The sequence below is a fragment of the Somniosus microcephalus genome, unplaced genomic scaffold (assembly GCF_052327205.1).
Source record: "Somniosus microcephalus isolate GS21.2 unplaced genomic scaffold, FLI_Smic_1.0 unresolved_chr1, whole genome shotgun sequence".
Lineage (NCBI taxonomy): Eukaryota > Metazoa > Chordata > Chondrichthyes > Squaliformes > Somniosidae > Somniosus > Somniosus microcephalus.
Genome location: NW_028225179.1, coordinates 11256999 through 11283657, shown reverse-complemented (window position 1 = coordinate 11283657; position 26659 = coordinate 11256999). Strand labels below are relative to the sequence as shown.

The 26659-nt window shown below is 49.7% G+C and overlaps 1 protein-coding gene across 3 annotated transcripts in view; it reads left to right on the top strand.

Annotated features, from left to right (window-relative positions):
• The first annotated feature begins 4537 nt into the window (after positions 1-4537).
• LOC147093432 (uncharacterized) overlaps positions 4538-26659 on the top strand; it is a 34965-nt gene continuing 12843 nt past the window's right edge. For 2 of the 3 annotated variants that reach the window (XR_015074706.1, XM_085974322.1), the window contains exons 1-2: positions 4538-4616; positions 5010-5174. The gene's annotated coding sequence lies outside the window, so the exon portion shown is untranslated. Of the gene's footprint in view, positions 4834-5009; positions 5175-26659 lie in introns of all 3 variants that reach the window. The other variant, XM_085974324.1, reaches the window with a different exon arrangement.

Sequence of the window (26659 nt, the reverse complement as noted above, 5' to 3'; positions counted from 1 at the left end):
TGGGCCGAATCACCTCCTTCTGTGCTGTTAGATTCTATGATCAGTGTGAAGACGCTGGTGACTCTTAAGGCTCTTCGAGCTTTTAAAACTCTTCCCACAGTCAGAACATTTAAAGGGTCTCTTGTCAGTGTGAACAAGCTGGTGTGACAGGAGGGTGGATGACACAGTGAATCCCTTCCCACACACGGAGCAGGTGAACGGCCTCTCACCAGTGTGGAGGAGCCGGTGTCTCTTCAGCTCCCAGGAGCTTTTAAAGCTCTTCCCACAATCAGAACAGTTAAATGGTCTCTCCCCAGTGTGAACAAGCTGGTGTCTCTTCAGCTCCTGGGGGCTTTTAAAGCTCTTCCCACAGTCAGAACATTTAAAGGGTCTCTCGTCAGCGTGAACAAGCTGGTGTGACAGGAGGGCGGATGACACAGTGAATCCCTTCCCACACATGGAGCAGGTGAACAGCCTCTCTGTGGTGTGAACTCGCTAGTGTCGCTTGAGCTCCCCAGGGATTTTAAAGCTCTTCCCACAGTCAGAACAGTTAAATGGCCTCTCATCAGTGTGAACAAGCTGTTGTCTCAGCAGGGTGGAGGACTTCAAGAATCCCTTCCCACACACGGAGCAAGTGAACAGCCTCTCCGCAGTGTGAACAAGCTGGTGTCCCTTCAGATCCCCAGGGCTTTTAAAACACTTCCCACAGCCAGGGCAGTTAAACGGCCTCTCATCAGTGTGAACAAGCTGGTGTCCCTTCAGATCCCCGGAGCTTTTAAAACGCTTCCCACAGTCAGGGCAGTTAAACGGCCTCTCATCAGTGTGAACACGCTGGTGTGAAAGGAGGGTGGAGGACCGAGCAAATCCCTTCCCACACACGGAGCAGGTGAACAGTCTCTCCCCAGTGTGTAGGAGCCAGTGTCCCTTCAGTTCCTGGGGGCTTTTAAAGCTCTTCCCACAGTCAGAACATTTAAAGGATCTCTCGTCAGTGTGAACAAGCTGGTGTGTCTGCAGGTTGGATGACTCACTGAATCCCTTACCACACATGGAGCAGGTGAATGGCCTCTCCCCAGTGTGGAGGCGCTGGTGTCTCTGCAGGTTGGCTGTCTGAGTGAATCCCTTCCCACAATCGGAGCAGGTGAACGGCCTCTCCCCAGTGTGAACAAGCTGGTGTTTCTTCAGATCCCTGGGGCTTTTAAAGCTCTTCCCACAGTCAGAACACTGAAATGGTCTCTCCCCAGTGTGAACTCGCTGGTGTGTTTGCAGGTGAGATGAACAAACAAATCCCTTTCCACACACGGAGCAGCTGAACAGACTGTCCCTGGTGTGACTGTGCCATTGAACTTCCAATGCAGACGGGGAACTCAATCCCTTCCCGCCATCCCCACCTTTACCCGGTTTCTCCCCGGTGTGACGGTGCACGTGTCTCACCAGGTCAGGCAATTGGCTGAATCCGCGTCCACACACCGAACACGTGTGCGGTTTGTCATCGCTGCGATCGCTGCTTTCTCCTTCCATGTGCAAAGGCCGATGATATTCAGGTCCTGATGAATCGAGTGACTCTGTCAGATCTTGACGTGATGTTTGGTCTGAGCTTCCCGCCTGTAACTGCTCCACTTCTATAACCCTGTAAATTGAGATCAGAAAAGGATCAGAGGCAAACTGTTGTTTAATTTTCCTCTTTCCGAACCTAGGGGCAGTGAAGCTGATTTGCAGGCTCCAGCTGCTACACAGGTTGGTTGAAAGGATCAGCAGTAATGGCGGCTGTAATACCCACAAGCCCCCGCGCTCCAGAAAGCACTCTGTAGACGCTGAGTCCCGCGCATGTGCTCATGGCCCCCGCGCTCTCCCTCCTGCTCTACAATTGCCCGTCCCGATCAGTCCGCAACGCGCATGCTCACCACACAAAACCCCGCGGTTGGAACACCGGCCGCGCATGCGGAGCCGCAACATCTGGTACTGGTGCGCGGCTCAGGTGGGGGCGAGTCGGTGTTTTGCCTCAGCCGCCAGGGAGGTGCACATGTGCAGGATGACCCAACATTCTTCCTGTCAGCAATCACTCCCTCGTTTCTTTAATAAAAACAGAAACTACTGGAAATACTCAGCAGGTCAGGCAGCATCTGTGGAGACAGAAACAGAGTTAATGTTTCAGGTCGAAGACCTTTCGTCAGAACTGCTTGTTCTTTAGTGTCAGCCAGTGGCTCAGTGGGTAGCACTCTCGCCTCTGAGTCATAAAAGTTGTGGGTTCAAGTCCCACTCCAGAGACTTGAGCACAAAAATGCAGGCTGACACTCCAGTGCAGTGCTGAGGGAGTGTGGCACTGTTGGAGGTGTTGTTTTTTGGATGAGATGTTAAACTGAGGCCCTGTCTGCTCTCTCAGGTGGCTATAAAAGATCCCATGGCACTATTTCAAGAAAGACAGGCTTGCATTTATATGGTGCCTTTCACGACCAGCAGATGTCTTGAAGTACTTTACAGCCAATGAGGTACTATTGTACTATTGGAGTGTAGTTACTGTTGTAATGTGGGAAAGAGCAGGGGAGTTATCCCCCGGTGTCCTAGCCAATGTTTATCCCTCAATTAACACAACAAAAAGATAGATTATCTGGTCATTATCACATTGCTGTTTGTGGGAGCTTGCGGTGCGCTTACTGACTTCCGCGGTTCCTACGCCAGAACCAGGGATCACAGTCTAAGGATAAGGGGTAGGACATTTAGGACAGAGATGAGGAGGATTTTCTTCACCCAGAGAGTGGTGAACCTGTGGAATTCTCTACCACAGAAAGCTGTGGAGGCCAGTTCATTAAATATATTCAAGAAGGAGTTGGATGTATTTCTTAAGGCTAAAGGGATCAAGGGATATGGGGAGAAGGCAGGGACAGGGTACTGAATTTGGATGATCAGCCATGATCTCATTGAATGGCGGAGCAGGCTTGAGGGGCCGAATGGCCTACTCCTGCTCCGATCTTCTCTGTTTCTTTGTTTACATTATAACAGTAACTGCACTTCAAAAAGTACTTCATTGGCTGTAAAGCGCTTTGGGACATCCGGTGGTGGTGAAAGGCGCTATATAAATGCAAGTCTTTCTTTCTTCACTGGTCTCACCAGCGACCTCTTCTGGCTGCTGGCTGATTGACAGCCATGAGCTCGCGCATGCGCACACGGAGCGGCGGTTTGTGCCGAGTCCGGCACAGCGACCCCTGCCGGTCACCAAGGGTAATAACCGCGCATGCCCAGAGGAGACCAACCCCCTCCCCCACTCGGAGCTACGCCTGCGCACTCGGATCCTGCCGGACAGAGTCGGCACGGGGCATTCCGGGAAAGGCCTTGGTGTCGGTTCCAGAGTCGCGATCGGTGACGCAAAGTGTGTTTTCTTCGCTCCGATTGGGTGGAGAATCGCGCGGGGTGGACCGGGAGAGAATAGAGAGAAATAGAAAAACCTCAGAGTCCGCGAGGACCCGGACCGAGAGGCGGCAGTTGGACGGTGGACGTGATCTCCTCGGGGACACGTGACCCGGGCCCGCGGCCTGATTGACGGGAGCCGCCGACTAATAGGGAGCGAGCGGGGCGGGGCTGGAGCTGCGAGCCGGCGGCGGGTCCTCCAATCAATCGGGGAGCCCGAGGGGCGGGACTAGCGGCACCCAGTGGGCGGGGCTGGAGGAGCGAGCCGGCGGCGGGTCCTCCAATCAATCGGGGAGCCCGAGGGGCGGGACTAGCACCGGCTGATTGTCTGATCCGCAGGGCACCGAGTTTCTCCAGTCCCTTGTTCAGGGCCAGGGGAGGCTGTGGGCTTTTATTCCCCGCATTGGACACAAGGCTCCTTGTCTCAGGCATAGGATGACGTCGCACTGAAACTTTCCTCCCTCCTTTGCAAAGATGGCTGCCGTTAACCTGGGCTTGTATATGTTCCGATGTAGTCCTCCCACCACTGGGAGCGACAGTGATGCGTTCGTGCGACATACTTCTACCGCGCAGGCGCAGTGCCGCTCCCCTGCCCTCCGGCGCAGGCGCAGTGCCGCTCCCTTACTCTCTCCCGCGCAGGCGCAGTGCCGCTCCCTTGCTCTCTCCCGCGCAGGTGCAGTGCCGCTCCCTTTTTCCCTCTCCCGCGCAGGCGCAGTGCCGCTCCCCTGCCCTCCGGCGCAGGCGCAGTGCCGCTCCCCTGCCCTCCGGCGCAGGCGCAGTGCCGCTCCCCTGCCCTCCGGCGCAGGCGCAGTGCCGCTCCCCTGCCCTCCGGCGCAGGCGCAGTGCCGCTCCCCTGCCCTCCGGCGCAGGCGCAGTGCCGCTCCCCTGCCCTCCGGCGCAGGCGCAGTGCCGCTCCCCTGCCCTCCGGCGCAGGCGCAGTGCCGCTCCCCTGCCCTCCGGCGCAGGCGCAGTGCCGCCCCCCTGCCCTCCGGCGCAGGCGCAGTGCCGCTCCCCTGCCCTCCGGCGCAGGCGCAGTGCCGCGCCCCTGCCCTCCGGCGCAGGCGCAGTGCCGCGCCCCTGCCCTCCGGCGCAGGCGCAGTGCCGCGCCCCTGCCCTCCGGCGCAGGCGCAGTGCCGCTCCCCTGCCCTCCGGCGCAGGCGCAGTGCCGCTCCCCTAACCTCCGGCGCAGGCCTTCTCCCCTGCTGTGTGCTGGGCCGGGCGGCGCTGGTTGATCGGTGAGTGAGGGTCAGACACAGGCTGGTTGCCCGGGTTATAGGGCCCGCTCTGTGACTGAGGGAACTCGGCCCGACAGCGGCTGCTCAGCCCCGAGTTTAGATCACAGCGAGGGAGGCTCACAGGGTCACCGCTGGGGCAGTAACTCCGCACAGAAAATGGCGCATTTCAGCCCAGAGCAGTGAGAATGGGGGAGTCTCAGGAGGCCGGAAATTTACTGTGAGCAAAATCTCCAAACTAAACATACAGCCCCGCAACTGGGGATCTGAGCAAAGGCACAAAATCAAACAAATACTCCGCCTTCACATTGGATTATTAGTAAGCAGATTAAAAGTCTACATTACATTATTTCACGCTTTCAATGTTGTTCTTATTTTCTGCTTTGCCACAATTAGATCTCCCGGTGAATGATGGTGTGATTGACGAAGGTGCTCAGCTCAAAGTAAACAGGGATTGTCGACTGAGGAACAACAGCCGGTTAACCAGCACAGGATTGTGAGCACCAACCGGAGAGAACCCTTCTGATTCAAAGAGCCTCCAGAGATCGACTGGGGAGCAAGGTAAGAGAAAGTCCCATTGACTCAGATACACACTGGTCCTGGAGATGGACTGGGGAGAAAGGTCAAAGAGAGTGCCATTGACTCAGATACACACTGGTCCTGGAGATGGACTGGGGAGAAAGGTCAGAGAGAGTCCTATTAAGAACATAAGAAGCAGGAGTAGGCCATACGGCCCCTCGGGCCTGCTCCGCCATTCAGTAGGATCATGGCTGACCCGAACCTAGACTCACGTCCACTTCCCTGCCCTCTCCCCGTAACCTCTAATTCCCTTATCTGCTAGGAAAATGTCTATCTCCGTTTTAAATTTATTTAATGTCGCAGCTTCCGCAGCTCTCTGAGGTAGCAAATTCCATAGATTTACTACCCTCTCAGTGAAGAAGTTTCTCCTCATCTCAGTTTTGAAAGGGCAGCCCCTTATTCTAAGATTATGCCCCCTAGTTCTAGTCTCACCCATCAGTGGAAACATCCTCACTGCATCCACCCGATTAAGCCCCCTCACAATCTTATATGTTTCGATAAGATCGCCTCTCATTCTTCTGAACTCCAATGAGTACAGTCCCAATCTACTCAACCTTTCCTCATAAGTCAACTCCCTCATCTCCGGAATCAACCGAGTGAACCTTCTCTGAACCGCCTCAAGAGCAAGTATATCTTTTCTTAAATATGGAAACCAAAACTGCACGCAGTATTCCAGGTGTGGCCTCACCAATACCCTGCATAACTGCAGCAAGACTTCCCTGTTTTTATACTCCATCCCCCTTGCAATAAAAGCCAATATTCCATTGGCCTTCCGGATCACCTGCTGCACCTGCATACTAACTTTTTGTGTTTCATGCACCAGGACCCCCAGATCCCTTTGTACTGTAGCACTTTGCAGTTTCTCTCCATTTAGATAATAACTTGCTCTTTGATTTTTTCTGCCAAAGTGCATAACCTCACACTTTCCAACATTATATTCCATCTGCCAAATCTCTGCCCACTCACTTAGCCTGTCTATGTCCTTTTGCAGGTTTTTTATGTCCTCCTCACTCACTGCTTTCCCTCCCATCTTTGTATTGTCGGCAAACTTGGCTATGTTGCACTCGGTCCCTTCCTCCAAATCGTTAATATAGATTGTAAAGAGTTGGGGTCCCAGCACTGACCCCTGCAGAACACCACTAGTTATTGATTGCCAGCCTGAGAACGAACCATTTATCCCAACTCTTTGTTTTCTGTTAGATAGCCAATCTTCCACCCATGCCAGTATATTACCCCCAATCCTGTGATTTTTTTATCTTGATCAGTAATCTTTTGTGTGGAACCTTGTCAAATGCCTTTTGGAAGTCCAAATACACTACATCCACTGGTTCCCCTTTATCCACCCTGTATGTTACATCCTCAAAGAATTTGAGCAAATTTGTCAAACATGACTTCCCCTTCGTAAAACCATGCTGACTCTGTCCTATTAAATTATGTTTATCCAAATGCTCTGTTACTGTTTCCTTAATAATGGACTCCAACATTTTGCCAACCACAGATGTTAGGCTAACTGGTCTATAGTTTCCAGCTTTTTGTCTACTTCCCTTCTTAAATAAGGGTGTTACATTAGCAGTTTTCCAATCTGCTGGGACCTTTCCTGAGTCCAGGGAGTTCTGGAAAATGATAACCAATGCATCCACAATCCCTACCGCCACTTCTCTCAAGACCCTAGGATATAGGCCATCAGGTCCGGGGGATTTATCCGCCTTAAGTCCCATTATTTTACTGAGTACTGTTGAGTCTGTGTTTCCCAAATGTACTTATGTTGAATAACTGGACACAGACAACAGAATACTTAAACAGGTCTTTAGTAACTGAAGGTCAGGGCTGAACTGAATTACAAACTGCTCCACAGAGTTTATATACCGGTGTGGTCACCACCGGTACTACAATATACAGGAGCCATCAGAAAGTAGTTCATCACCTTAAGGTAGTCTCTTAAGGTGGTACAGGTTACATACACTACAATTCCTCCCCTTTTAGCTTAACAGTGTACACCCCAATTTAAACATAACATGGATAACATATATACAACTTTCATACAAAACTGTTCAAAGATTCAGTCTCTGAGGAGGCCTCCTGATCCGGGTTGGATAACGCCTTTCAGGGGTCTCTGGTTCTCGTTGCTGGGGTGACTCATCCATTTGATCTCTTATGGATTGAACCTCATCATGTACGTCTGAGGTAGATGCTACAGGCTCAATAACTTCTTCAACTGGTGTCTCTGCCGTAGACATGGGGTTGACCCTTGTTCTCGATTCCACAAGTTGGTCAGCATGACGTCGTATTACGTTTTCACCAACGTCTACCGTGTACATCAAGGGTCCTTGTCTGGCACGAATTGTTCCGGATTGCCATTTATCATTCCTATAGTCCCAGGCTAACACTGGTTGTCCTATTTCGAAACTCCGAGTGGTCTTGTTATTTACATGCTGGAATTGTTTGTTTTCAACTTCCCTACGCACATTGGGTTTTAACAAATCCAACCGGGACCGCAACCTCCTGTTATAGAACATCATGGCAGGGCTTTGATTTGTCACTGCATGTGTGGCGTTTCGATATGCCATCAGGAAATTGTCCACCTTGTGTTGTAGTGGAATATGGTCTTCGCTCATGGCCTTTATCGCCTTTTTGAACGTTTGTACAAATCTCTCAGCCAACCCATTTGTAGCCGGATGATATGGGGCAGATGTATAGTGTTTCACCCCATTCTTTTTCATGAATTTCTGGAATTCTTCTGACACGAACTGTGGTCCGTTGTCTGAACATATTTGTTCTGGCAACCCATTCCTTGCAAATATGGTTCTTAGAACTGCGATCGTCTTTTCCGAGGTAGTGGTCGACATCTTAATCACTTCTGGCCATTTAGAATGTACGTCTACCGCTATCAAAAACATGGAATCCATGAATGGACTTGCAAAGTCGATATGCACATGTTGCCATGGGGTTGAAGGCCATTCCCATGGATGCAGCGGTGCAATTGGAGGTGCATTTTGAACTTTTTGGCACCCTGAGCAGCTTTTAGTCAGATCCTCTATTTGTTTGTCGATACCTGGCCACCACACATAAGCCCTAGCAAGGCTTTTCATCTTGACTCCCCCCAGATGACCTTCATGCAGTTCCTTCAGAACTCTCTCCCTTAATTTAGGAGGAATAATCACCCTTGTTCCATACATCAATGTTCCTTGACAGACGGACAGCTGTTCTCGTCTGGCTGAGAATGCCAGTAACAGTGGTTCGCCATGTGCTGGCCATCCCTTCACTGTCAAATCGTAGACCCGAGACAGTGTCGGGTCGTTCCTGGTCTCTCAATACTCGCATTGGTGACTGGTAAACATTCGATGATGGTCGAGTGAAATATCTCAACAGGGTCAACTGCCGGTGCCTCTTCCGCTGTAGGTAGTGGCAGGCGCGACAGCCCATCAGCATTACCATGTTGCTTTGTACCTTTGAATTCGATATCATATTGATGTGCCCCTAGGAAAAGGGACCATCTCTGAAGCCTCTGCGCTGTCATAACCGGAACACCCTTCTTAGGGTTAAAAATGGAAACCAACGGCTGGTGATCTGTCAGCAGCGTAAACCTTTGGCCTTGCAGGTAATGATTACATTTCTTAACTCCCCACACGAGGCTGAGAGCCTCCCTATCTATCTGAGCATAGTTGCGCTCAGCGGAGGTCAATGATCTGGATGCGAACGCGACTGGCCTTTCCAAGCCATTTGGCAACTTATGTGAGAGCACTGCCCCGATACCATATGGAGAAACATCACAAGCTAAACGAATAGGCAGCGTTGGGTTAAAGTGAGCCAACACTTCCTTAGAGGTGATCAGTGCCTTGCTTTTTTGAAAAGCCCGCTTACAGTCCTCGCTCCACTTCCATGGCACTCCCTTTTGCAAAAGAGCGTTCAGCGGGTGTAGCACTGTGGACAAATTTGGAAGAAACTTGTGGTAATAGTTAATCAACCCAAGGAACGACCTCAACTGGGATACATTTTCCGGAGCGGGAGCTTTCACAACAGCTTCGATCTTGTCAGGTGACTTATGAAGCCCCTCCTGGTCAATGACGTGACCGCAGTACGAGATTCGCTTCTGAAAGAACTCACATTTCTGGCGATTAACTCAGTCCATATTCGTTCAATCTGGTGAGCACCTGCTCCAAATTCGCAAGGTGTTCCTTATCATCATCTCCTGTAATCAGAATGTCGTCCAGGTAGCATTGTGTGCCTGGAATTCCCTGTAATACCTGCTCCATGGCCCTTTGCCAAATCGCTGGAGCCGATGCCACTCCAAAAACCAGTCTATTATACCGATATAAGCCCTTATGTGTGTTGATCGTGAGATACTGGCGTAACACTTCATCAACTTCCATCTGTAAGTACGCCTGCGCCAGGTCTATCTTGGTGAAGTGTTTCCCGCCAGACAGCGAAGCGAAGATATCCTCAATCCGCGGAAGCGGATATTGCACCGTGTGAAGAACCGGATTAACAGTGATCTTGAAATCGCCACAGATGCGAACCTTCCCCGGTTCCCCCGGCTTGTTGCTCAACGAACGCTTCATGACGGGAACAATGGGCGTGGCCCATTCGCTCCAGTCCACCTTTGACAGTACTCCTGAACGTTCTAGCCCTTCCAGCTCTGCTTCCACAGCAGGTCGTATCGCATAACCGGTCTGGCTTTGAAAAATTTAGGGTTTGCATGTTCTTCAACCTTGATGTTTGCCGTAATTCCTTTCAGTGTTCCCAGTCCCTGTTGGAACACCTCCTTAGCATCGTCCAATATTCTGGACAGTCGTTTAGGTTTGACGTCGTCCTTTTTACAGGAATCTACAGTTAGTGCTTGTAAGGAATGCCAGTCCATATTTATTCTCCGGATCCATTCCCATCCCAGTAGTGGTGGACCTCCCTCAGGTAACACATACAAGTCCATTCCTTGGCTTTCTTTACCCTTGTGGACCACCTTTACCTTTATCTTTCCGATGGGGTATACTTTTTGCCCCGTGTATGTTTTCAATACAATCTCCGTATCCCTTAGGGGAATGTGTGAGAATAACCTTTTGTAATCTTGCTTATTCATGACCGTCAATGCTGATCCAGTGTCCAATTCCATCTTCACTTGGACTCCTGCTATCTGAAGTGTGACCCAGATAGTTTGGTGGTCTGCTGTGTTACCCACATTATGTATTTTTAGACAACCCAGTTCCTTACTGCTGGAGTCTGAATCTGTCTTCTGTTCATCCAAACTGTTCTCTGTCACCTTGTGTACTTTTTTGTACTTCTCCTGCGGTGACTTTTTGTTGCTGGTCTTCTTTCCTGACCGGCATACTTTCGCTATGTGACCAAGTCTGCCACATTTCCTGCATTCTTTATCTTTGAACCAGCACTGGTTCTGATCGTGCGTTGTCCTTCCGCAACGATAGCACTTTACTGCACCCAATGTCATTTCATTGGTGCTGAATTCCGATGGCCTTTGCTGCATTTCTGCAGTGCCTCGTGCTGCTGCCTCGTGCGATGCTGCAATGCTGACAGCTTTGTCCAGCGTAAGATCCTTTTCCTCTAGCAGTCGCTTCTGGGTTCCTTCCTTTAGTAGCCCACACACGAACTTATCTCTCAGAGCATCTGCTAGTCCTGTACCGAACTGACAGTACTTTGATAGCTTGTGCAGTTCGATTAAGAATTCAGCGTTGGTTTCCTCTTTAAGCTGAATTCTTTTGTAAAATTTAAATCGTTCCACTATCAGCAGCGGCGTGGGGTTTAAATGCTCTTGCAGGATAGTAACAATATCCGCGAAACTCTTTCCTACCAGTTTATCTGGTGTTACAAGGTGCCTTAATAACCCGTACGTCTTCGCACCCATCGAGTTTAATAGGGTTAGTGCTTTCTCATCCGCCGGTACCTCATTTGCTGTACAATAAACTTCAACGCGTTTCACATAAGTGGCCCAATCTTCTACATCGCTATCAAAAGCAGTGATGTTACCCGTTTTTGGCATCCTTGTGAGTTTCCTTAATTTTGTTTTATTTTTCAAAATGGCGGCTTCCCGCGCTTGGTGGCTTTTCCCGCGCTTGTCTTCTTCCCCCGCCGACTAAAATGGCGATTACCGCGCTGTTGCCGTTCTCGCCTCCCAGCGGTCCTTAATTCCCCCGACGCTGCTGCTCTTGTTCCCCGCGGTCCTCGTGGACATTAACGCTTCCCTTGTTGCTGCGCGTCTCTGTCCCAATTGCAGTCCGGCCCCTTACACCGGCTGCGGTCGTGTTCTCCGCCCTTTTCTTCGATTTCCCTCCCTTTCTCCCACTGACAACGCAGCCGACTTTCTCTCCGTGTCGCTAGATCGGCTTACCCACCGCTGTGGTAGAAGGGATGATCACTGCCTGTTGCTGATGGTGGACTTCGTGGTCAGCAATTCCAACCCGGGTTCTCGATGCCTCCCGTGCGATGCGGTGCTCAGCAGGATGATGAGGGCGGATGCCCCTTTTCGACGCCCGTTCTGAGGACGAAGCTGCCTTGGATGCAAAACTGCCGCTAGGTAAGATCAGACTCATCACCACTGTTGAGTCTGTGTTTCCCAAATGTACTTATGTTGAATAACTGGACACAGACAACAGAATACTTAAACAGGTCTTTAGTAACTGAAGGTCAGGGCTGAACTGAATTACAAACTGCTCCACAGAGTTTATATACCGGTGTGGTCACCACCGGTACTACAATATACAGGAGCCATCAGAAAGTAGTTCATCACCTTAAGGTAGTCTCTTAAGGTGGTACAGGTTACATACACTACAAGTACCATCTCCTTAGTGATTTTAATCGTGTTTAGCTCCTGCCCCCCCATTGCCCCCTGTTTGTCCAGTGTTGGGATATTTTTAGTGTCCTCTACTGTAAAGACTGATACAAAATATTTGTTTAGCGTCTTTGCCATCTCCATGTTCCCCACCACTAGTTTCCCGGTCCCATCCTCTAAGGGACCAACGTTCACTTTAGCCACCCTTTTTCTTTTTATATAGCTGTAGAAACTCTTGCTATCTGTTTTTATATTTTTTGCTAGTTTACTTTCATAATCTATCTTCCCTTTCTTAATTAATCTTTTAGTTATTGTTTGCTGGCTTTTAAATGCTTCCCAATCTTCTATCCTCCCACTAGATTTGGCTACTTTATATGCCCTTGTTTTCAGTCGGATACCATCCTTTATTACTTTACTAAGCCACAGATGGCTGTCTTTTCTTTTAATCCCCTTTTTCCTCAGTGGAATATATTTATCTTGAAAGATGTGAAATGTCTCCTTGAATGTACACCACTGCTCTTGTACCGTCTTACACTTTAATCTGTTTTCCCAGTCCACTTTAGTCAATTCTGCTCTCATACCTTCATAGTCTCCTTTATTTAAGCTTAGTACGCTGGTTTGAGTTCCAACTCTCTCACCCTCAAACTGAATTTGGAATTCAACCATATTATGGTCACTCAGTCCAAGGGGATCCTTTACTAGGACATTTTTTATTAATCCTGTCTCATTACACAGGACCAGATCTAAGATTGCCTGCCCCCTGGTTGGTTTAGTTACATACTGCTGAAGGAACCCGTCCCTAGTGCACTCTATGAACTCTTCCTCAATGCTGCCCTACCCAATTTGATTAGTCCAGTCAATATGAAGGTTAAAATCCCCCATGATTATAGCTGTTCCCTTATTACAAGCCCCAACTATTTCCTGATTTATACTCCGACCAACAGAGTTGCAACTGTTAGGAGGCCTATAGACTACGCCCACTAGTGACTTTTTCCTCTTATTATTCCTTATTTCCACCCAAACTGTTTCACTATCCTGATCCTTTGACCCAATATCATTTCTGACTATTGCAGTGATTCCATCCTTGATTAACATAGTGTGGTAAACCACTGGTTGTTGTTGTTGTTGTTGATACACACTGTTGTACCTATGCATGCCTCAACATGTCTCGGCTGGCTCCACCCACACAGGCTCAGGTATAAAGGTGATTGACCTGCAGCCCCCTGCCTTCTTGGAACCCAGTCAACCACGAGAGGCATGCTCTGTTCTTTGCTAATAAAAGCCTTTAGTTACTCTCCTAACTCTCAGTCTTTTATGAGTAATTGATAGCGCATCAATTTTATTAGCAAAAACAAAATGTCGACATTTGCTGAACAGCAGGCTGCTGCACCAAACGCTGAACAGCAGGCTGCTGCACCAAACGCTGAACAGCAGGCTGCTGCACCAAACGCTGAACAGCAGGCTGCTGCACCAAACGCTGAACAGCAGGCTGCTGCACCAAACGCTGAACAGCAGGCTGCTGCACCAAACGCTGAACAGCAGGCTGCTGCACCAAACGCTGAGCAGCAGGAGCTGCTGCACCAAACGCTGAACAGCAGGAGCTGCTGCACCAAACGCTGAACAGCAGGCTGCTGCACCAAACGCTGAGCAGCAGGAGCTGCTGCACCAAACGCTGAACAGCAGGCTGCTGCACCAAACGCTGAGCAGCAGGAGCTGCTGCACCAAACGCTGAGCAGCAGGAGCTGCTGCACCAAACGCTGAACAGCAGGCTGCTGCACCAAACGCTGAGCAGCAGGAGCTGCTGCACCAAACGCTGAGCAACAGGAGCTGCTGCACCAAACGCTGAACAGCAGGAGCTGCTGCGAGCCCTCAGACCAACATGCCTGGACCTAGACCCCCAAGCGGCGGGTTCGGCTACCAAATTCGCGCATTGGCTGCGTTGCTTCGAGGCCTACCTGCAAGCCTCAACTGTGACCCTGGACGAAAACAAGTTGGAAATCCTGGCCTCAAAGGTGAGCCACCAAGTTTATACAATAATCCAGGACGCGACGACCTACGCGGCGGCTATCGATCTGCTAAAAGGGCAATACGCACGCCCGGTAAATACGGTCTATGCCAGGCACCTCTTAAGATCCCGCAGACAGCAGCCCGGGGAATCGGTGGAGGCCTTCCTACGGGCACTACGGATACTCGGCCGAGACTGCGATTGCAAAGAAGTATCAGCCGCAGCACACACGGAGGGACTGATCCGAGATGCTTTCGTTGCGGGTCTAAGGTCCGACTACTCCCGGCAGAGACTGTTGGAAAAGGGAGAAATGGACCTGAGAAAGGCAGTGTCCCTCGCGCTCTCGCTCGACGCGGCCCACAGGAATATGGACGCCTTCTCCCCTAACCGCTCCGCAACGTGGACGCCACAACCTTGGGTCATGGGACCGCCACCTTCAACTGCTGCTGCAATGTCCAAGGCACAGAAATGTTATTTTTGTGGCCAGGCAAAACACCCCAGAGCACGCTGCCCGGCGAGAAACGCTACCTGCTCCGGCTGCGGGAAGAAAGGACACTGTCAGCGCCTGCAAAGGTAAAACCGCTAACGCCAGCAGCGCCGCGTGCGAACCATGGGGGCAGCCATCTTGTCCGCCATCTTGGGCTCCCCCAGCCGCGTGGGGATCGGGACCATGGGCGCCGCCATTTTGTCTGCCATCTCGGACGTCTCCAACTTCAACCACGGGGGACCCGGACTCAACCACCGCCTCATCTGACGACCACATCGACTCGCTCGACCATACGTTGGCCTCCGTGACGCTGGACCAATCTCTCCCTCATCAACTGTCCAGGTCCATGATGGACATTAAGGTAAACGGCCGCGCCACTACCTGCCTTTTTGACAGCGGGAGCACGGAAAGCTTTATCCACCCCGACACGGTGCGGAGTTACTCTCTCCCGGTCCTGCCGACGCGACATCGGATCTCTTTGGCTTCCAAAGCCCAGTCAGCGGACGTCGGTGGCTACTGTGTAGTGACCCTTTCAGTAAGGGGCACAGAATACAAAAATTTTAAACTCCTGGTCCTGCCCCATCTTTGCGCTGCCGTTCTACTGGGGTTGGATTTTCAGTGCAACCTTAAGAGTGTCACATTAGCGTACGACGGACCACTCCCCCCACTCACAGCCTGCAGCCAGCAGCTTTTAAATCGCCCGCCGCGCACCATTTGCAGCCTCTCCACCCTTAAAGTCCCCCCCCCCCCTTGTTCGCTAACCTCACCCGTGACTGTAAGCCCATCGCTACCAAAAGCAGGCGTTACAGTGCCGGGGATAGGAGCTTCATTAAATCCGAGGTAGCAAGACTCCTGAAGGAAGGGATTATTGAAAGTAGCACCAGCCCATGGCGAGCACAAGTGGTGGTAGTGAAGACTGGCGAAAAACAGCGCCTAGTTATTAACTACAGCCAGACGATCAATCGCTACACCCAGCTAGATGCATACCCACTCCCCCGCGTATCTGACATGGTCAATCAGATAGCACAATACCGGGTATTCTCGACGATTGATCTGAAGTCGGCATACCACCAGCTCCCCATCAGGGCTGAGGACCGCCAGTACACAGCTTTTGAAGCTGACGGTCGTCTCTACCACTTCCTCAGAGTTCCCTTCGGCGTCACCAACGGGGTTTCAGTCTTCCAACGGGAGATGGACCGGATGGTCGACCAGAACGCGCTCCAGGCCACTTTCCCCTATCTAGACAACGTCCCCATCTGCGGCCACGACCAGCAGGACCATGATGTTAATCTAGAGAAATTCCTCCGTATGGCCCAGCGGCTGAACCTAACATACAACAAGGACAAATGTATGTTTCGTACCAAGCGCCTTGCCATTCTTGGCTGTGTAGTGGAGAACGGAGTCATCGGCCCCGACCCCGACAGGATGCGCCCCCTTATGGAGCTCCCCCTCCCCCACTGCCAAAAAGCACTGAAGAGATGCCTAGGGTTTTTCTCGTACTATGCTCAGTGGGTGCCGAACTATGCGGACAAAGCCAGACCCCTCATCAAGTCCACCTCCTTCCCCCTGACAGCAGAGGCCTGTGCTGCCTTCACTCTCATAAAAGGAGCTATTGCGAAGGCCACAATGCACGCAGTGGATGAGTCCATCCCTTTCCAAGTGGAGAGCGACGCTTCCGACTTTGCCCTAGCTGCAACCCTTAACCAGGCGGGGAGACCCGTGGCCTTTTTCTCAAGGACCCTCCAGGGCCCCGAGATTCGACACTCCTCTGTCGAAAAGGAGGCCCAGGCCATTGTGGAAGCTGTGCGACATTGGAGGCATTACCTGGCCGGAAAACGATTTACCCTGCTCACTGACCAGCGTTCAGTAGCTTTTATGTTTAATAATAAGCAGAGGGGCAAAATCAAGAACGACAAGATCTTGAGGTGGAGAATCGAACTCTCCACCTACAATTACGATATCTTGTATCGGCCCGGGAAACTCAATGAGCCCCCAGATGCCCTATCACGTGGTACATGCGCCAACGCGCAGGTCGATAGACTGAAGACCCTCCACAATGTCCTCTGCCACCCGGGGGTCACCAGGTTTTTTCACTTCATCAAATCCCGTAACCTGCCCTACTCCATCGAGGAGGTCAGGACCATGACCAGGAACTGCCAAATCTGTGCCGAGTGCAAACCGCATTTTTATAGGCCAGACAGAGCAAGCCTGATCAAAGCCACGCGCCCCTTTGAACAGCTGAGCGTCGATTTTAAAGGGCCCCTCCCCTCCTCCGACCGCAATGTGTACTTCCTCAACATAATTGATGAGTACTCCCGTTTCCCGTTTGCCATCCCTTGCTCAGACATGACCAGTACCACGGTCATTAAATGTCTGAATGACCTCTTCGCCTTGTTCGGTTTCCCTAGCTATATTCATAGCGACAGGGGCTCATCCTTTGTGAGTGACGAACTTCGGCAGTACCTGCTCTCGAGAGGTATTGCTACAAGCAGGACCACCAGCTACAACCCCCGGGGGAGTGGCCAGGTGGAAAGGGAGAATGCGACGGTCTGGAAGGCAGTCCTTTTAAACTTGAAATCTAAGGGCCTCCCGACCTCTCACTGGCGGGAAGTCCTCCCTGCGGCGCTCCATTCCATTCGGTCACTGCTCTGTACAGCCACCAATGCTACCCCTCACGAGAGAATGTTCTCCGTCCCCAGGAAGTCCACATCGGGGACCTCGTTACCGACATGGCTGACTTCTCCAGGACCCGTCCTACTGCGGAAGCACGTGAGGTCCCATAAGACGGACCCCCTGGTCGAGAGGGTGAGCCTCCTCCATGCCAACCCTCCGTATGCTTACGTGGTGTACCCGGACGGGCGGGAGGACACAGTCTCCATACGAGACCTCGCACCTTCGGGTGCTCCCGAAACACCCCCCTCGCCATCCACCACTACCCACGCCTACCCCCAGTACGCTTACGTAGCGTACCCAGACGGGCGGGAGGACACAGCCCCCACACGAGATCTCGCACCTTTGGGTGCCCCTGAAACACTACCATTGCCATCCACCACTACCCACAACCCAACCCCGCTAGACGGCATGCCGCAGCCCCAGGACCCGTCATTGACCACCCAACCACTCAATGAGACGCCAGACTCAACGTTGGATGCTGCACCATCACCGCCGCCACCACGACGATCAGGACGGCATACAAGGCCACCTGATAGACTTACTTACACGAACCTTTAGTACACTTCACCCCGCCGGACTCAATTTTAAACAAGGGGTGAATGTGGTAAACCACTTGTTGTTGTTGTTGTTGTTGATACACACTGTTGTACCTATGCATGCCTCAACATGTCTCGGCTGGCTCCACCCACACAGGCCCAGGTATAAAGGTGATTGACCTGCAGCCCCCTGCCTTCTTGGAACCCAGTCAACCACGAGAGGCATGCTCTGTTCTTTGCTAATAAAAGCCTTTAGTTACTCTCTTAACTCTGTCTTTTATGAGTAATTGATAGCGCATCACATAGCAACCCCACCTCCCTTTCCTTCCTGTCTGTCCTTCCTAATTGTCAAATACCCTTGTATGTTTAGTTCCCAGTCATGATTATCTTGCAGCCATGTTTCCGTAATGGCCACCAGATCATACCCATGTGTAGTTATTTGCACCGTCCACTCATCAATTTTGTTACGAATGCTGCATGCATTCAGATAAAGAACTTTCAAATATGTTTTCTGACAATTTATTCCTGCTTTTACCCCTTTTACTACTTTACCTTTTTCATTATACATTCTGTCCCTTCCTGACACGCTCTGGTTTTTAATTCCCCCACTGCTACCTTGCTCTATTGCCTTCTCCGCTGTCATTTTTATTTTTCGCTCTCTTAAAACCTCCCCCCCACTAATTAGTTTAAAGCCCTCTCTACAGCCCTAGTTATTCGATTCGCCAGGATTCTAGTCCCAGCACTGGCCAAGTGAAGTCCGTCCCAACGGAACAGCTCTCTCCTGTCCCAGTACTGATGCCAGTGTCCCAGGGAGCAAAACCCATTTCTCCCACACCAGTCTTTGAGCCACGCATTTAACTCTCTGATTTTATTTACCCTAGCCAAATTTGCACATGGCTAAGGCAGTAATCCAGAGATTATTACCCTTGTGGTTCTGCTTTTTAATTTGGCCCCTAGCTGCTCAAACTCCCTCAGCAGAACCTCCTTCCTTGTCCTATCTATGTCGTTGGTACCAACATGGACCACGACAACTGGATCCTCCCCCTCCCACTCCAAGTTTCTCTTTAGCCCAGAGGAGATGTCCTTAACCCTGGCACCGGGCAGGCAACACAGCCTTCGGGACTCTCGCTCTCGGCTGCAAAGAACTCTATCTATCCCCCTAACGATACTATCCCCTACCACTACAACATTTCTTTTAACTCCCTCCACTTGAATGGCCCCCCGCTCCACGGTGCTGTGGCCAGGTTGCTCATCCTCCCCGCAGTCCATGTTCCCATGCTCACAGGGAGTAAGAGCCTCAAACCTGTTGGACAAGAGGAAGGGCTGCGGCTCCTCCAACACTACCTCCTGGATCCCCGTACCTGCCTCACTTCTAGTCACACCATCCTGACCCTGGCCACGGACTACATCTGAATTAATTAATCTAATTGGTGTGACTACCTCCTGATACACAGAGTCCAGGTAACTCTCCCCCCTCCCTGATGTGTCTCAGTGTTTGAAGCTCGGACTCCAGCTCTTCAACACGGAGCCGGAATTCCTCGAGCAGCCAACACTTACTGCAAATGTGATCACCGTGAGCATCAATGGTGTCCACCAGCTCCCACGTATTGCAGCAGCAACACATCACCTGATCTCCCATTCTATGTAATTAATTACATTTATTAATATTATTTTTAAATACCCTCTGCTCTGATTCTAGATGATGAATATCACACCTTAGAAACTATAAACCAGAGTTTAAGCTTAAAAAAAAGAGAGAAATACTTACCAACCAATCACTTACCCGCTTTCTGGTGACGTCACACTTGGATTAATTTTTACCTCTCTCCTTCCCTCCGAGTTCGGAGACTGGTTGGCCTTACCTGGTCTCTGGGGCCTTTTATAGCCCCGCTCTGCCGCTCGAGTTTCCCGCCGACGCTGTGAGGCCTTACCTGGTCTCTGGGGCCTTTTATAACCCCGCTCTGCCGGTCGAGTTTCCCGCCGACGCTCTACATAAGAACATAAGAAATAGGAGCAGGAGTAGGCCAATCGGCCCCTCGAGCCTGCTCCGCCATTCAATAAGATCATGGCTGATCTGATCCTAACCGCCAATCTACTATCACAGAACCATCTCCTGAATCTAACAGAATTAGACACACAAAATAGGAGCAGGATCAGGCTACACGGCCCCTGGGCCCACTCCGCTACCCACAGGGCCATGACCATTCCGAACCTAGACTCATATCCAAATTCCTGCCCGCTCCCCGTAACCCTTAATTCCCTTTACTTCTAGGAAACTGTCTATTTCTGTTTTAAATTTATGCAATGATGTAGCTTCTACAGCTTTTTGGGGCAGCATATTCCATAGACCTACCACCCTCTGAGTGAAGTAGTTCCTCATCTCAGTTTTGAAAGAGCAGCCCCTTATTGTAAGACTATGCCCCCTAGTTCTAGTTTCACCCATCATCGGGAACATCTTCCCCGCATCCACCCGATCCAACACCTTCACAATCTTGTATGTTTCAATAAGATCGCCTCTCATTCTTCTGAACTCCAATGAGTAGAGTCCCAATCTACTCAACCTCTCCTCATATGTCCATCCCCTCATCCCCAGGATTAACTGAGTGAACCTTCTTTGTACTGACTCGAGAGCAAGTATGTCCTTTCTTAAGTATGGACACCAAAACTGTACGCAGTATTCCAGGTGCGGTCTCACCAATACCTTGTACAACTGAAGCAATACCTCCCTATTTTTATATTCTATCCCCCTAGCAATGAAAGCCAACATTCCATTGGCCTTCTTAATCACTTGCTGCACCTGCATACTAACCTTTTGAGTTTCGTGCACCAAGACCCCCAGATCCCTTTGTACTTCAGTACTTTCCAGTTTCTTGCCATTAAGATAATAACTTGCTCTACGATTTTTCCTGCCAAAATGCATAACGTCACACTTTCCAGTATTGTATTCCATCTGCCAAATCTCTGCCCACTTACTTAGCCTGTCTATGTCCCCTTGCAGGTTTTTTATGTCCTCCTCACTCACTACTTTCCCTCCCATCTTAGTATCATCTGCAAACTTTGATATGTTACACTCGGTCCCCTCCTCCAAATCGTTAATATAGATTGTAAAGAGTTGGGGACCCAGCACTGACCCCTGCGGAACACCACTAGTTACTGATTGCCAGTCTGAGAATGAACCATTTATCCCAACTCGCTGCCTTCTGTTAGATAGCCAATCCTCTATCCATGCCAGAATATTACCCCCAATCCCGTGATTTTTTATCTTAAGCAATAATCTTTTGTGTGGCACCTTGTCAAATGCCTTTTGGAAGTCTAAATACACTACGTCCACTGGTTCCCCTTTATCCACCCTATATGTTACTTCCTCAAAGAACTCCAGCAAATTTGTCAAACATGACTTCCCCTTCATAAAACCATGCTGACTTTGTCCTATTAAATTATGATTATCCAAATGTCCTGTTACTGTCTCCTTAATAATGGACTCCAAAATTTTACCTACCACAGATGTTAGGCTAACTGGTCTATAGTTTCCAGCCTTCTGTCTACTGCCCTTTTTAAATAAGGGTGTTACATTAGCAGTTTTCCAGTCTGCCAGGACCTTTGCCGAGTCCAGGGAGTTTTGGAAAATTATTACCAATGCATCCACAATCCCTACCGCCACTTCCCTCAAGACCCTAGGATGTAAGCCATCAGGTCCAGGTGATTTATCCGCCTTGAGTCCCATTATTTTACCGAGTACCACTTCCTTAGTGATTTTGATCGTGTTTAGCTCCTCCCCCCCCCTTTAGCCCCCTGTTTGTCCAGTGTTGGGATATTCTTAGTGTCTTCTACTGTAAAGACTGATATAAAATATTCATTCAGTGTTTTTGCCATCTCCATATTTCCCACCATTAATTTCCTGGTCTCATCCTCTAAGGGACCAACATTTACTTTAGCCACCCTTTTTCTTTTTATATAACTATAAAAACTCTTACTATCTCTTTTTATATTTTTTGCTAATTTACTTTCATAATCTATCTTCCCTTTTTTAATCAATCTTTTTGTTATTTTTTGCTGTCTTTTAAAGTTTTCCCAATCCTCTATCCTCCCACTAGATTTGGCTACCTTATATGCCCTTGTTTTTAGTCGAATACTTTCCTTAATTTCTTTACATAGCCATGGATGGCTGTCTTTTCTTTTACACCCTTTTCTTCTCAATGGAATATATATTTTTTGGAAGTTGTAAAATAACTCCTTGAATGTACACCTGATCATGTATCGTCTTACCCTTTAATCTATTTTCCCAATCCACTCTACTCAATTCCGCTCTCATACCTTCATAGTCTCCTTTATTCAAGCTTAGCACGCTTGTTTGAGATCCAACCTTCTCACCCTCTAATTGAATATGGAATTCAACCATGTTATGGTCACTCATTCCAAGGGGATCCTTTACTTGGACATTTTTAATTAATCCTGTCTCGTTACACAGGACCAGATCTAAGGTTGCTTGCCCCCTGGTCGGTTCAGTTACATACTGCTCAAGAAACCCATCCCTAATACACTCAATGAACTCATCCTCAAGGCAGCCCTGCCCAATTTGATTTGTCCAATTAATATGATAGTTAAAATCCCCCATAATTATAGATGTTCCCTTATTACAAGCTTCAACTATATCCTGATTGATACTCCGTCCAACAGAGTTGCCACTGTTCGGAGGCCTATAGACTACGCCCACGAGTGTTTTTTTCCCCTTATTATTCCTTACCTCCACCCAAACTGTTTCATTATCCTGATCTTTTGACCCAATATCATTTCTCTGTATTACAGAGATTCCTTCCTTTATTAACATAGCCACCCCACCTCCCCTTCCTGCCTGTCCTTCCTGATTGTTAAATAACCTGGTATGTTTAATTCCCAGGCATTGTCACCCTGCAGCCATGTTTCTGTAATGGCCACAAGATCATACCCATATGTAGTTATTTGTGCCATTAACTCGTCTATTTTGTTACGAATGCTACGTGCATTCAGATAGAGAACTTTCAAACATGTTTCGTGACACTTAGTTCCTGCTTTTGCCCTTTTTATTACTTTACCTTTTACTCCATACCTTCTGCCCCTTCCTGACACGCTCTGGTTTTTAATTTCCCCACTGCTACCTAAGTCTATGACCTCCTCTGTTGTCCTTTTTATTATTTGCTCTCGAGGAATCTCCCCCCCCCCCCCCCCCCCCCCAACTAGTTAGTTTAAAGCCCTCTCTACAGCCCTAGTTATATGATCCGCCAGGACTCTAGTCCCAGCACTGGCCAAGTGAAGCCCGTCCCAACGGAACAGCTCCCTCCTGCCCCAGTACTGGTGCCAGTGTCCCAGGAAGCAAAACCCATTTCTCCCACACCAGCCTTTGAGCCACGCATTTAACTCTCTAATTTTATTTGTCCTAGCCAAATTCGCTCGTGGCTCAGGTGTGGTTCTGCTTTTTAATTTAGCCCCTAGCTGCTCAAACTCCCTCAGCAGAACCTCCTTCCTTGTCCTATCTATGTCGTTGGTACCAACATGGACCACGACAACTATCCCCCTAACGATACTATCCCCTGCCACTACAACATTTCTTTTAACTCCCCCCACTTGAATGGCCCCCCCGCTCCACGGTGCTGTGGCCAGGTTGCTCATCCTCCCTGCAGTCCCTGTTCCCATCCTCACAGGAAGTAAGAGCCTCAAACCTGTTGGACAACTTCAAGGGCTGCGGCTCCTCCAACACTACCTCCTGGATCCCCGTACCTGCCTCACTTCTAGTCACACCATCCTGACACTGGCCACGGACTGCATCTGAATTAATTAATCTAATTGGTGTGAATACCTCGTGATACACAGAGTCCAGGTAACTTTCCCCCTCCCTGATGTGTCTCAGTGTTTGCAGCTCGGACTCCAGCTCTTCAACACGGAGCCGGAATTCCTCGAGCAGCCAACACTTACTGCAAATGTGATCACCGTGAGCATCAATGGTGTTCACCAGCTCCCACGTATTGCAGCAGCAGCACATCACCTGATCTCCCATTCTATGTAATTAATTCAATTTATTAATATTATTCTTAAATACCCTCTGCCCCGATTGTAGATGGTGAATATCACACCTTAGAAACTATAAACCAAAGAGATTTAAGCTTAAAAAGGGAGAAATACTTACCAACCAATCACTTACCCGCTTTCTGGTGACATCACACTTGGATTAATTTTTACCTCTCTCCTTCCCTCCGAGTTCCGAGTTCAGAGACTGGTTGTACTTACCTGGTCTCTGGGGCCTTTTATAGCCCCGCTCTGCCGCTCGAGTTTCCCGCCGACGCTGTGAGGCCTTACCTGGTCTCTGGGGCCTTTTATAGCCCCGCTATGCCGCTCGAGATTCCCGCCGACACTGAGGCCTTACCTGGTATCTGGAACCTTTTATAGCTCCGCTGCTGCTCGACATTCCCGCCGACACCGTGAGGCCTTACCTGGTCTCTGGGGCCTTTTATAGCCCCGCTCTGCCGCTCGAGATTCCCGCCGACGCTGTGATATACACTGGTCCTGGAGATGGACTGGGGAGAAAGGTCAGAGAGAGTCCCATTGACTCAGATACACACTGGCCCTGGAGATGGACTGGGGAGAAAGGTCAGAGTGAGTCTCATTGACTCAGATACACACTGGTCCTGGAGATGGACTGGGGAGAAAAGTCAGAGAGGGTCCCATTGACTCAGATACACACTGGTCCTGGAGATGGACTGGGGAGAAAGGTCAGAGAGAGTCCCATTGACTCAGATACACACTGGTCCTGGAGATGGACTGGGGAGAAAAGTCAGAGAGAGTCCCATTGACTCAGATACACACTGGTCCTGGAGATGGACTGGGGAGAAAGGTCAGAGTGAGTCTCATTGACTCAGATACACACTGGTCCTGGAGATGGACTGGGGAGAAAAGTCAGAGAGGGTCCCATTGACTCAGATACACACTGGTCCTGGAGATGGACTGGGGAGAAAGGTCAGAGAGAGTCCCATTGACTCAGATACACACTGGTCCTGGAGATGGACTGGGGAGAAAGGTCAGAGAGAGTCCCATTGACTCAGATACACACTGGTCCTGGAGATGGACTGGGGAGAAAGGTCAGAGAGAGTCCCATTGACTCAGATACACACTGGTCCTGGAGATAGACTGGGGAGAAAGGTCAGAGAGAGTCCCATTGACTCAGATACACACTGGTCCTGGAGATGGACTGGGAGGAAAGGTCAGAGAGAGTCTCATTGACTCAGATACACACTGGTCCTGGAGATGGACTGGGGAGAATGGTCAGAGGGTCCCATTGACTCAGATACACACTGGTCCTGGAGATGGACTGGGGAGAAAGGTCAGAGAGAGTCCCATTGACTCAGATATACACTGGTCCTGGAGATGGACTGGGGAGAAAGGTCAGAGAGAGTCTCATTGACTCAGATACACACTGGTCTTGGAGATGGACTGGGGAGAAAGGTCAGAGAGACTCCCATTGACTCAGATACACACTGGTCCTGGAGATAGACTGGGGAGAAAGGTCAGAGAGAGTCCCATTGACTCAGATACACACTGGTCCTGGAGATGGACTGGGGAGAAAGGTCAGAGAGAGTCCCATTGACTCAGATACTGGGATAGTCAGAGTGTGAAAGGCTTAGAGGGTGCAGAATTCTTAAAGTGCATCCAGGAGAGCTTTTTGAGCCAGCATGTAGAAAGTTCTACAAGAGAGGGGGCGGTACTGGATCTAATTCTAGGGAATGTGGCCGGCCAAGTGGAAGAAGTGTTAGTAGGAGAGCACTTTGGTGACAGTGACCATAATTCGGTGAGATTTAAGGTAGTCATGGAAAAGGACAGAGATGGACCGGAAATAAAGGTTCTAAATTGGGGGAAGGCCAATTTTAATAGGATAAGGCAGGATCTGACCAAAGTGGACTGGGATCAGCTACTTGTAGGAAAATCTGCATCGGAGCAATGGGAGTCTTTCAGAAGGGAAATTGAGATCGTACAATGGCAACATGTTCCTGTAAAGGTCAAGGGTGGGTCCAAAAACCCCAGGGAACCTTGGATGACAAGGGATATACGAGAATGGATTAGGAAAAAAAGGAGGGCTTTTGGCAGATACAAAAGGCTAAAGACAGAGGAAGCCCTAGAGGAGTATAAAAAGTGCAGGGGGATACTTAAAAAAGAAATTAGGAGAGCGAGGAGGGGCCATGAAATAACACTGGCGAGCAAAATCAAGGAAAATCCTCGGGTGTTTTATAAGTATATTAAGGGTAAGAGGATAACTAGGGAAAGAGTAGGGCCCATTAGGGACCAAAGTGGCAATCTGTGTGTGGAGCCGGAAGATGTAGGTGGGGTTCTAAATGAATTTTTTGCATCTGTTTTCACTATGGAGAAGGACGATGTAAACATAGATATAGGGCAGGGGGACTGTGATATACTCGAACATAATAGCATCGAGAAGGAGGAGGTATTGGCGGTTTTAGCAGGCTTAAAAGTGGATAAATCCCCAGGCCCGGACGAGATGTATCCCAGGCTGCTGTGTGAGGCAAAAGAGGAGATTGCAGGGGCTCTAAAACAAATTTTCAGAACCTCTCTGGCCACAGGGGATGTGCCGGAGGACTGGAGAACAGCTAATGTAGTACCATTATTCAAGAAGGGTAGTAGGAATAAACCAGGGAACTATAGGCCAGTGAGCCTAACATCAGTGGTAGGGAAATTATTGGAAAAAATTCTGAGGGACATAATTAGTCTCCACTTGGAGAGGCAAGGATTAATCAGGGATAGTCAGCATGGCTTTGTCAAGGGAAGATCATGTCTGACTAATTTGATTGAATTTTTTGAGGGGGTGACTAGGTGTGGATGAGGGTAACGCAGTGGATGTGGTATACATGGATTTCAGTAAGGCCTTCGATAAAGTCCCGCATAGGAGACTGGTCAAGAAGGTAAGAGCCCATGGGATCCAGGGTGCCTTGGCACATTGGATACAAAACT